The 12,207-nt window shown below is 43.8% G+C and overlaps 1 protein-coding gene across 13 annotated transcripts in view; it reads left to right on the top strand.

Annotated features, from left to right (window-relative positions):
• FAM110B (family with sequence similarity 110 member B) overlaps positions 1-12,207 on the top strand; it is a 220,630-nt gene that overhangs the window by 25,608 nt on the left and 182,815 nt on the right. For all 13 annotated transcript variants that reach the window (XR_010936515.1, XR_010936514.1, XR_010936512.1 and 10 more), the window contains one exon: positions 6,451-6,546. The gene's annotated coding sequence lies outside the window, so the exon portion shown is untranslated. The remainder of the gene's footprint in view (positions 1-6,450; positions 6,547-12,207) is intronic.

Raw genomic sequence — 12,207 nt, 5'->3', positions numbered from 1 at the left:
CGGGTTCGTGCCCCGGTCCGGGAAGATCCCACATGCCGCGGAGCGGCTGGGCCCATGAGCCATGGCCACTGAGCCTGCGCGTCTGGAGCCTGTACTCCGCAACGGGAGAGGCCACAGCAGTGAGAGGCCCGCGTACCGCAAAAAACAAGAACAACAAAAAAACATGTATTTGGGGCTTCCCTGGTGGTGCAGTGCTTAAGAGTCCGCCTGCCAATGCAGGGGACACGGGTTCGAGCCCTGGCCCAGGAAGATCCCACATGCCACGGAGCAACTAAGCCCGTGCTCCACAACTACTGAGCCTGCACTCTAGAGCCCTCAAGCCACAACTGCTGAGCCTGCGTGCCACAACTACTGAAGCCCGCTCGCCTAGAGCCTGTGCTCCGCAACAAAGAGAAGCCACTGCAATGAAAAGCCTGTGCACCGCAACAAAGAGTAGACCCCGCTCGCTGCAACTAGGGAAAGCCCACGCACAGCAACGAAGACCCAACACAGCCAAAAATAGATAAAATAAAATTAAAAACCCAGTATGTACAATATAATCCAAAATTTTAAAAAAAAACATGTATAATAAGCTGTGTGTCAGAGTCCCATTTTGAAGAGTTGTTAAAAATGAATATTTGAGGTGTGCAACACTCTTTTTAAAAAATGTATTATTTAGAACCAGGTGAATTTATTCTTGAAAATAAAAAAGTCATGACACCAACGTAAGCGTTTTACAGGTTTTTCCATTATGACATTCTTCAGAAATTTCTGTCTTGGATAATGTGGGTTTGCTAAGTGTTACTGTGTCTGAAGAATCAATGAACAAAAGTGATGGGATACATCTGAGTGAATTTAATGAAACCTCAGTATACTTCTTTTTGTAAAAAAAAAAAGCCTAGAGAAATAGAGGATCTGTTTCAACTCAGTCCAAATAAATGAATTATTGGAGCACATGAAAGCCTTCTTTTCAAGGTAAATTCACAGCATGTGAAGAGCATGACAGTGAGGTGATTATGGTCTTTTTAGTTTGAACCTCAAGAAGATGTCTCTAGTTGTATAATCCTGCCTTTTTGGAAGTAAAAGGTAAATTTCTAGACTGTTTCAGAATCAGTGATTCATAATCAAGTGACTCCCCTGTGCCTGGTGTTTTTACACATTTTTGCTGAAACATCTTACTCCAAAGTAGGTATTATTTCCATTTGTTGACGAAAAGTGGGCAGAAAGAGGTTGCTTAGCGATCAGCCCCCATTTAGTGAGGTGAGCGCCATGTACTGACGCCTTTGCTAACTCCTCTGTGATACTCCGGCATTTAATCTTTGCAGTGACCCTTTGAGGTAAGGGCCACAGTTATCTCCATTTTCAGACCAGGAAATCTGGGCTTTGAGAGGTTTACTTACTCAGGGTCACATGATAAGTGAAGGTGTGAAAGCAGGATTGAACCCAGCCAATTGAAGAATACTCAAGAGAATCCGTCAGGTAATCACTTTGGTTCCAGTGATGTATCCCGACTAAGGCTGCCTGGATTCCTTAGAGAGGAGCCCATCTCCATCTTCTGTAGCCCCAAGATGATGGAACATTTGCCCTGACTTATTCTATACCAGCGGAATAACCCACATTGATATGCTGCCAATGGGTATAAGATCGGACAGGACATGCAGAACTGGATTACCTTAGAATCCCTGACTCATTCAGAAATATCTATGAAGTGTCACATCCTGGGAGCCTAGGGTTTAAGTCTTAGGGATTGAGGTAACCAGGCAGAGTTTATGGTTTATCAGGGAGATACAGCCGTGACTAATCTTTCTACTTGGGGTGAATGTTTGCATGGAGATGGGTGAGGCACCATGGGCATGGGGAGGACAAAGTGGTAAAAGCATGGAGAGGTCCAGAAAATGCTTCTCGAGGGAGGGATGGTCTGAGCTGCTAAGGCTGAGTGGGGGTGATGGAGAGCCACTGAGGGAGTGGGCAGGGGTGGGAGGATGGAACGGCATGGTCATAATCCGATATTAAAAGATCATTTTTGCTGCCACGTGGAAGGCTGACAATCTGGGCTTTGGGAGACGGGTTGTGAGGTGCTGGTACCGATCCAGGTGCCTCATTATGACGAAGTATGAGGACGAGAGTGTGGCTGCATTTTCAGTTCAGCAAACTTGCTGCTGCCGGGTCTCCCTAACTGAGGAGGCGCTCTGTTCAAATTTGAGGTTGTTCAAGGCTGGAATGCGTTTATCATGAACCACATTTGCCTCTGTCACTCCTGCCACTCAGAATGATGTCTCTTCTCCTGTAGGACGGTCTGCCTTCCACCCTCCACACCCCGCCAGGCACTTCCTCAGTTAACTGAAATATTTCTAGGTCCCCTCCCTAACTGTCTGAGCCTCAGTTGTCAAGGTCTGGGAGTACTCAACACTCTTACCAGCCTGGATTGTGTCATAGGTACTGGGTAGTTCCAGGCTCAGGCGTCATCTTCGACGTGTGGCGGGGTTCTGGGGTGGGTGGCAACACTACAGGAGATTCAGGCACCTAAGCTGGCCTTCGGAAGGGGGTTTGTGAGGAGTACGTCCAGAGCACAATAGAACATTACCCACACCCTACACCAGCTGACCAGTGTAGAGCAGAGTAGTACTTGTGTATATCTGCACTGAATTCAGTACTTCTCTCAGTTCAGCCTGTAACTTCACTAGAATTTATGCTGTAGCTAAGAGCTGGAAAATAAACTGGTAGGTCTTTTCCAGACTGATTAGTTCATAACTTCCGTGGAGCACATTACTTACATTTTTTGGATGATGAACTTTGTAAGGTCAAGGGCTCTTTCCTACTCAATCCTGGTGCCTTTTTCCATCTAGCTTAGTGACTAATACACGGTAGCCCTTCAGGAAATAGTTGTTGAATGAATGCAATTTGGGTTCTTTTGACCTATATTTGACATTAGTATTAGGAAATTGTTCCATCGTCACACGTTTGGAGTCATGATTCTTTTATATAACATTTTAGTCATTTTAAACCTCGGATTAGCTGTAACAGTGATAAGCCTGTTTTATATCTTTATTTACATCATAGCTAAGCATGTCCAGTGGACTAGGAGGTAGTCTTGTGGATGTTTAAGAAGTATTTCCCAATTAATGTATCAAAGAGTTTTTTTTTTTTTTTTTTTTTTTTTTGCGGTACGCGGGCCTCTCACTGTCGTGGCCTCTCCCGTTGCGGAGCACAGGCTCCGGACGCGCAGGCTCAGCGGCCATGGCTCACGGGCCCAGCCGCTCCGCGGCATGTGGGATCTTCCCGGACCGGGGCACGAACCTGTGTCCCCTGCATCGGCAGGCGGACTCTCAACCACTGCGCCGCCAGGGAGGCCCTCATTAAGGTTTTATTTTGCATTTCCCTGCTGGCTAATTATGTTGATGAGCCCTCGTGCTTACTTGGCATTTGTTTGTTTTCTTTGTTGAAAGTGTTCATTCAGATTGTCTTTTTTTTTTTTTCTTTTCATGATGCTGTTTTGGGGCACTGAGTTTTAATACCATTAATGAGTTAATACGAAAAATTATAAGGGAGGTATTTTGTTGCTGACATATTTTCAGGAAAGGAATCTTTTTAATGGATATTTTGTGTCCTGCACCATTTTTCTTTCTTCTTTTGGGCGTGTAGAGGGAAATCTCTTGTCATCTGTTGGCCTATTTTAATTTTTCTTGCCTGCTTCGCTACATGTACTTTTTACTGAATCTGTCAACTCATAATCTCTGGGAAAACCACATGTGAAGGTACTACCTGCCTCTCTAAACCTACTGTCACACGTGTGCTTCCATCGTGCGTAAGCCTCGACTCCCGTGCCACTGTGAAGGCCCCTTAATTGACCCCAGTCGGCAGCCTGTAGTAGGCAAGGACATCCTTCCGTGCTTTTTGGTTCCCTTGCACCTACCACTGTACACTGTAAATTATTGGGGAGTCAACAAGTGACTGTTGGTGATGATAAGCTGCTGATCTGGGTAAATTAAGGGCTATTGAATGATTCCAGAGTTTTAGAGAATAAGAGTCTGTCTAAACTGATGGATCTAATAGTAAATTATCTTGAAATCCTTACTTTAGAAACTGCTAACGTAAGCTGTAGAATACCTACATTTTGCTTGAGAACTATCTATAAAAATCCACTTGAAAAAATATATTGTAGCAAAGCTATGATGATGATTTGGCTGTGAGTAAGGTGGGGTACATCTATTTGTAGAGTAGATGTTTCTAGGTTAGATATCCTAAGAGAATCCCAAATTTGGTTTCAGATTTCTCATGGGCCTTAATGGTTTAATCTAGCTGTATCCATAGAGCCAAGGGCAGAGTATGTTCTAGAACATTTTGAGCCGCGTCTTGTATTAACATAAAGTTGAGTTGGCTCATCAAGGGGGGTCCATGCTGTGTAGGATAATGGATGTGTCGGAAGACAGATGAAATTATGAGCCCTTAAGAAGTTATATATGGAGACTATGATCTAATAGAGCACTGGATTGGCACCCAGCAGATCTGAGATCTAGGACCAGCTTCGCTGTGTGATTTTGGAGAGGTCACTTGACCACTCTGGGGTTTCATTTCATTTCAGCTCTGAAATGAGTCAACTGAAAGAATATGTGCTATGAATTATTTCTATTAGGATGGCTTTGAGGTCACATGACAACTTTGAAGATAATTCCAGCCCAGAAGTTCTTCATATATGGTGTTACTCCCCATCGCGATCATAATTGTGTAACGTTCCTGTCTCTGAATTGTGAGGGTAAAAGTTCAGCACTTTGTTACTTTGTCTCTTCCAAAGAATGAGAAGGAAAAGGCAAAAATAATGATAAAGATGAAAAGGAATTTTTCGTACAATTTTAGGACAAAACAAAAATACTGTTTTCAAGGTAGTAAGATACAAACCTCTTTACTTTGTTATTATGGGTCACAATCAATTTAAATGGGGCCCAGAGATATTTTGGATTAAAATTTCTCTAACGTCCTTATAAATGTCTATGATGTTATTCATTTGAATTCCTGGAATCCCACGTATTTCATCAGGCAGATAAAATACAATCTTAAATTGCAGGCAGTAAACAGTCAAAAAGAGCCGTAGAACTTGGAGTTTATATTTCATTTTAATTTAGCACCAGTTCTGGCTTCACGTTCTTGCTGAACATTAGGTAATAAGAGAAAGTAGATTATTTTGAAAGTTTTAAACGTGAGAGTGGGAATTATCAGTCTTAGTGGTTATTTAAGTAGACATTTTCAGGCTCGCTTTTTATTTTTTTGAAGCTATTCAAAATCTAGGTCGAGATTTGCCTCCTGACTCCTAAACCCCTGGCACACTGTTCATTACACATCTCTCCAGAAAGGAGCTACTGGTGGTTGGGAAGCTGGCGTCGACCTTAATGAAGTGGTTCTCAGGCGTCATCTGTTGAAGTCCCAAGTGCCTCCTTAAGAATTTTACTGTTGGTTACTCCTACACGCATGCAAAACATGAGTAACTCTCAACAAAACACACAACTTTTACAGTCAGAGCAACTCCCATCCCTGTCTGCTGGCTCCCACTGTCAAGTAAAAAAAGATGTCGTTATCCGGGCTCGTGGCATCCAACGAAAGCAGATGCTAGAGGAGAAGACGTTAAGACGTTAAGTTTTCCAACATATTTTCTTGAGTTGCTAGATGTCCAGGTAACAATCACTTTCATGACTTCATATCTAAGTATCTCCAAATAGAGTGAGAACACCTATGTGTCACTCAGACCTGGGGACACGACTTTCCTCAAAAAACCTCAGTTTCTTGCCCCCTTTGTAAAGTGGAGTCACATTGTTTCTGGACCTGAGTTATGTGTCCGGTCAGTGTTAATTATTTCCTTCCTAAAAATGAAATACTCAAAAAGTGGGGCAGTGTCACCTCCCAGGGCTGTCCTTGCTTCAGGAGGAAGAAAGTCGGGACGACAAGGCGCGTATTTGTGAGCTTGGGTAGGAACTGCATTTGGAGGACATGATGAGAGAAAATGCTAACTTGTAATATTTTATTCCCTTGCAAACATGAACAAAGTTTCTGCAATACAAACAATATATTCTTTGTCACCGCAGTTGTGCAGTTGCTTGTGAGGGGGCTGCATCATTTCCTGCGCGGTTTTGTGAATTGGAAGGATGCCCTGCTGCACTGGGGATGTCGAGCTTGGAGCGAGGCGGAGCCTTGCGGGGGTCTCCGGGCTAGTGGCAGCCCACAGGCTCGTTTGGTCGTTTTCCATTAAATGCACAAACATAGCCTACCTTATAGTTGATTTTTGTCTTCTTTCTGAATCGATTTAAAGTTTACTAGAGGAGCTATATTGGAAAGAGGCTTTGGACCCAGTTTTTTCCCAGGTATGTTAGGAAATACCCCGTCCCTGTTACTCAGTGAAAATTGGTTTCTTGTTAATGATACTTGAAAAATTCATCACTTCTCTTCTCCGGAATAATAATAATCTGTGCTCTTTTATTTTAGCCATCTCCAACTGGACATCCAGGGCACCTCTCCTGTCCTTTCTGAGTCTTCACTTGGAAGTTAACAAGACTCTACGGCCTGAAAGGGAAATCAAAGGTAATTACATGTTAAAAAGTGTATTATTACATTCCTGTATACATCTGATGATCATAAAGTAACGACAGCCCCTTATTTGTTGAGCGGAATTCGGGTGTCCCCCTCCCTCATTTTTCCATCTTTTCTCTCCTGTTTACCCCCTCCCTCCCTGCCGCCTTTCCCTCCTCTCCTCCCTCCTCTCCTCCCTCCTCCCCCTTTTTTGCATGTATTCACTCAGCAAACGTTTGTGGAGTCTGCCTTGTGGGGTCACTGTTAGGAATGGGAGGGACCACCTCTGAAAAGGGCCGTCCCGCCAGCTCTGTGCCAACAGGCCTGGCTGAGGCTGGCCTGGCTTCCGCCTGTCCCCTTGCCGTCCCCAGAATGCTCCCCCTGGGCTGTGAAACACATGCACTTCTGCTGAAATGCATGGCCTGTTCTGCTCAATAACTGAGAGCCTGGGGAGGTCCGGCACCTGGTGGGCCATAGGAGCTAAGCGATCGATGAGCGTTGGGTGGACATAGGGCATCGTCCAGACCAAGACTCTTCATCCTGGGACAACTTACACGCTGCTCAGAAGCTCCAGGGACAGTGGAGCTGTACCAGCTTTGAGGCAGGCATATTTTCCTTACAGTGAGTTTTTCCAGGGAAACTTGGGAGGACAGTCCCAGCCAGATTTATGAGTTGGCTTGTGGATGGAGGGGGTGCAGCTCTGGTCAACCCACCCCTTGCCCCCTTCCTACCTGCTGTTGGAGCTCTTCTCATAGGTGGGACACAGCCAGACTCCCTGGGGCTGGTGGCTTTGGTGACAGGAGGCTCTGGGTCCGCGTCTGGACTCGGCCGTGTGTAATGTACGTGATGTTGGAAAGCTGTTCACAGTCCGTGCCTCGGTTTCTCCACCTGCCACATCAGGATGATAGCAGTGCCCACATCATGGGATCGTTGCGAGCATTGAAGGATGAGTTGCTGTGTAGAGTGGCACGTGGGAAACATTTAATACGTGTTAGTAGCTTTTGTTCTATCGTCTTCTGCAGAACAGAGGTGATAATATCTATTTCTCGTGGTTACTGTAAGTGTTAAATGAGGTGGCGCGTGCAAAACAGGCGGTGCTGGGCACACAGCACTCTCCGCCTGTGGCAGTCCTCAGTGATAAGGTAAAATAACAACAACATTGTCAGCAGATGTGATCAGAACAGGGCAGATGTTGTGACCCCAAGTGTGGCGAACATCTAAGGGTAGAGGGGCCCAGACAGCTGTCCGTTCAGCTTGTCAACCAGGCAGTGCATGTATATCAAGTTATGTTATGAACTAAAATCTCATCCTTAGTTTATCAGACCATTGTCTACACTTTGGTCACAAAAGTTAATTCATAAATGTTTTGGTTGTGATTGGCCATTGGAGTGAGTAGTTAGGAGTTACATACTCCCATAATCCTTTTATTCTTAGCAATATTCTTATCTTTTGAATATAAAGGGCAGTGTTTTGGGGGTTTATATGAAATTTTAAAAGTAACTTCAGAATGAAGATGATAGATGTTGAATAGCATTAGAATCCATTAGCACCTGTCTGTGATCATGATACATACGTGTAGTTGTTCCGGTTTCTCTCTTTAGATGGTGATGATGCCTTTCTTCCATCACTCTTAAATGTGAAGAATCCTAGTGTTTATCACCCATGCTGTATGGTTGTTCCAAAACTATAAAAAGGGAAGCCAATGGAAATCTAATAACAGTTGATTCTACAATAGCTAAATTAAATGATGCTTGTAGGAAACACTTTGACATTCTTTTCCCGGTACTTTGAACCCCAAAAACATTTGAGCCATGGTGTATCAGAGAATTTCTTACCATTTGTTTTACACATTTCCTTTCTGTACACTTGAAACAAGGGATATTACTTGGCTTAAGAATATCTTTTAAAGAAAAGAGAACATTATGTTCTCTTTTCTGACGCTGAGTCACCTCAGAAAGCAAAGGTTTTTGAGCCCTTCTGGAGGTGGAGACCTGCCTTGTTATCTTCGCACCTGTGCCTGACATCGGGTTGCTCAGTGAAGCTGGGAGTGGCAAGGGGATGGATGGGAGCACAGGAGCTCCTTTGTTAGAATGCTGAGAACAGGATGACTTTTCAAATTTGCCTCAAGTGTTACCGTAACACAGTTTAAACCGTAAATAAAGACGTTTCCGTGGGGCGGTGATATTTCGTGTGTTTTTGAATGCAATGAAACTAGCACGTGTTCTGTCCTGAGCTTAGGATGCTGGTGGGCTGGAGTCTGTCTCTTCTTTCTTCCTGCCCTCCCTCCCCATCTGCCCTCTCCCCTACCCCCGCCTCCTGCCTGCTTAGGAGAAAGACCTTGACTGAGGCCCCATCAGTCCCTGCTCTCTCAGTGGCTCCCGAGCAGTCCTGGGCTTCTTCCGGGGTCCTGATGAGAAGTCCAGCTACCATCAGTAAGGAGGCTGGAGCAGTAATGCCACCGCTGCCCTTTCTGCTGCTGACTTGTATTCTGATCGATGACGCTCTCCATATGTAACACACCCAGGGGAGGGCCAATCTGCCTCTCCGTTCCGATCCGTGGTGAGGCATCTCTGATATTGACTCAGACCCACCTCTTTGAGGGTTTTGTCGATGTTCTTTGCTCTATCTTTTCTCAGCTAACTTGGGAGGAAAACATTCTGCTCTATTAGCATCGCTGCTTTGTGGCAGTGAACAGTCTAACCATTGTGTTTCGCAGTAGAGACCCAGGTTCAGGCAGAAGTTTTATGTTCTCTTTGAAATCAAGACTTAGTCTTTTATCTGCAGCGCTCATTCCTACGATAGAAATCGCACACTGTGACTCCTGATCTTACTTAGTGCTCTTCCCAACAGGACACATTAACCTCTTTGATTAGGTTGGTTGGGTTTTGTTGTTTTCGAAATCTGCACAACTTAAAAAATTCGACTTGGTTACATGGTTGCACATAGGTTATGATTTGTCCTGAGAATAAACAAGTAAAAACAATACAGCTACTTCTCAAAATTTGTAGCAGCGCTGAATGAAAGTTTCTGCAAATCTTGGAGTAGTTGAGTTGCTGCTCTGAGTGGCATAGATGAGTGGGTCCCTCCCCTGCAGACGCACAACCCCCAGAGGTGACATTTGGTCTGAACTCTCATTGAGTTTGCCTCCTTATTTGCTTTTGGCATTGATCTGACCTGAGTACCATCAAAGAGCAAACCATTCAAGCAGGAGTATATTTCAATATGTAGTTATATACGGTTCTTCAAACCCTAAGACTTTGAATTTTTTTTCTCCAAGTACTGAGTGTCCTGTCTTTTTGAATTTCTGTAATATAAGTTTAGGTTTTCCTTGACTGGATTTCCCTGATTAATATCCAACCATACTTTTATTTATTTATTTTTACCTTGTTTTACTGTTGAGTTAAAGGAGAAAAACATCTGATGGTAGGTTTTGCTTTCTGAGGGTTTTTTGAGATCATTAAGCTAATTTTAATTGATAGACCTCTCATGTATTCACGGCATAAAGGTACAAGTATGTTAAAAATTTTTTCTCCAACTTGGTCTCTAATCCTAGGCTCTGATTAACCTTCTGCAAAGCCTGTTATCTACAGTAAATGTTTCTAATTGGTACATATGATACTTTGCAAAGAAACACAATACTTAGCACTTTTTCAGGTTTTTGTACACAAAAGTGTAATTTGGCTTTCCTTCTCTGAAGGAAAATTTGTTTATTTTATTGACCGAAAATGTTTCCAATTTAAGATGCACACTTCATTCATAAAGATGATGTTCCATTTTAAGGAGGAGTGCAGTTTATAGTCTTTTAAATTTTTTTAGTAGCGTCTCTTTTCAATGAGTACTGTTCTTGGCTACGTGTTCTGACTTGTTTCCTAAGTTAATTAGAATTGGAAAGCAGACATTTCTTTTCTCTCTTTTTCACTGTCATTCAGGGCCACCAGGTGTCATTATCTGGATTTTCCTCCCCTGTGTCCACCCTGCAGTTTGCATTTTATCTCAAAGGATGCTTCTTTCTTTGGTCTCTGTCTGAGCAGATAGGCATCACCAAAACATGACACAGACAGGGACTGTCTGGGTTTGAGATGCAGGCTGTATGGGACCCAATGAATTCTAGATTGTTCTGACCTAGTAACTCACCCAATTTTTCTTTCTTAATCTTCAAAAGGTCCTTTGAGGAGGGTGATTGTATTGAAAAAGCGTGTCACTCTTCTTTCTGTGATTACTGATGACACATAAATGTGTCATAGCCTTTTCTCACTTAAATGTTATTTTATTTTTTAATTAATTAATTTATTTTTTTGGTCATACTGCACAGCTTGCAGGATCTTAGTTACCCGACCAGGCATCGAACCCGGGCTCCCTGCAGTGGAAGCACGGAGTCCCAACCACTGGACTGCCAGGGAGGTCCCTTCTCACTTAAATTTTAAATCTCAGGTGTTGCTCACTCTGGATCAGGTGGCACAGCTGGCATCACTCCCTCCATCAACCCTAGGACATCACTGATGGCTGTGCTGTTTACTCAGAGCTGTGTTGTATTTTCCATATGAAATCCTGGAGTGTTTAAGATGTTGCAGGTTTAACTTTAACTCCTTATTTTACAGGGGAGAAAATTGAGACCATTTGACAGTTGCCCTCATTTAATGTATTTATAAGAATGCAGCAAAGATGTCTTTTTCTATTGTTATTAATATAGGTATTCTTCATGTAATTAAAATATTTACAGAAAGTAACTAGTGCATTAAATCATACTGAAAGTGATCAGCCTTCAATATGCACCCTGGTAAGGGACAGCTGTGCTTCACCTGGGGGCTCTGGGAGCAGAGCTGACACCCAGGAGTTTCCTAAGCGGCCGTGTGGTTGCATCTGCCCCTTGAATAGTTCACTTGGCAGACGTGCCCTGGGCATCCACAGTACCATGTGAGAAGGCAGGGCTCCTGCTCTTAAGAAGTGCACAGTTAATCTAATCTGCCAGGGTTGTTACCTGATCCCATATTTCTATAAATTTAACATTCGACAGAGCCACTAAGATTTTCTGATAGAAGTTCCCTGATGGAGCTGAAAAAAGCGTACCGGCCCTGCATTAGTGTTGACGAACTGGCATTTTCCCTGTGTCCTTCTGGGGTAATCCTGCAGGGTGTTGCCTGCAGGGCCTGGGATTAGGGTCCATTTGAAACCGAGCAGGACCCTGCAGGGCCTTCCCAGGGACAGAACCCCCCATGCCCCCGTCTCTTACCTGTAAAAAAGCTTTAGCCTCCTAGACTTTCCCTGAGTTCCAAAGAACAAATTTAATCAGAAAGTTTTAAAAATGCAGAAACAAAGGAAAGCAGTCAAGCAGGACAAAATAATAATAGTTTAGCCATAAAGCAAAGTCAGGGACCTTTAGTTCCTCCTCAAGGGCTTATAGATAATATCCTGAGCCATATTCTTGAGTTGTTTTTCAGAGACTAAAACTCCCACCAGGTGGAAGACGTAACTGCATGCTGACCACCAACACCCAGACCCCAGACCAGTTGGAACCAGAAGGTCGAGTTTCCCAAAACACGTCCCTGTTACCTCACCACCAACCATTCAGAGAATTGAGCATGAGCCGGTCACACACCCTGTGACTGTCTCCCTCACCCTGTCTTTCAAAACTCTTCCCTGAAAGCTATCAGGGCTTTTAGGGCTTTTCAGCAC

Source organism: Pseudorca crassidens, chromosome 17 (assembly GCF_039906515.1).
Source record: "Pseudorca crassidens isolate mPseCra1 chromosome 17, mPseCra1.hap1, whole genome shotgun sequence".
Classification (NCBI taxonomy): domain Eukaryota; kingdom Metazoa; phylum Chordata; class Mammalia; order Artiodactyla; family Delphinidae; genus Pseudorca; species Pseudorca crassidens.
This window is presented reverse-complemented; position numbering and strand designations above follow the sequence as displayed.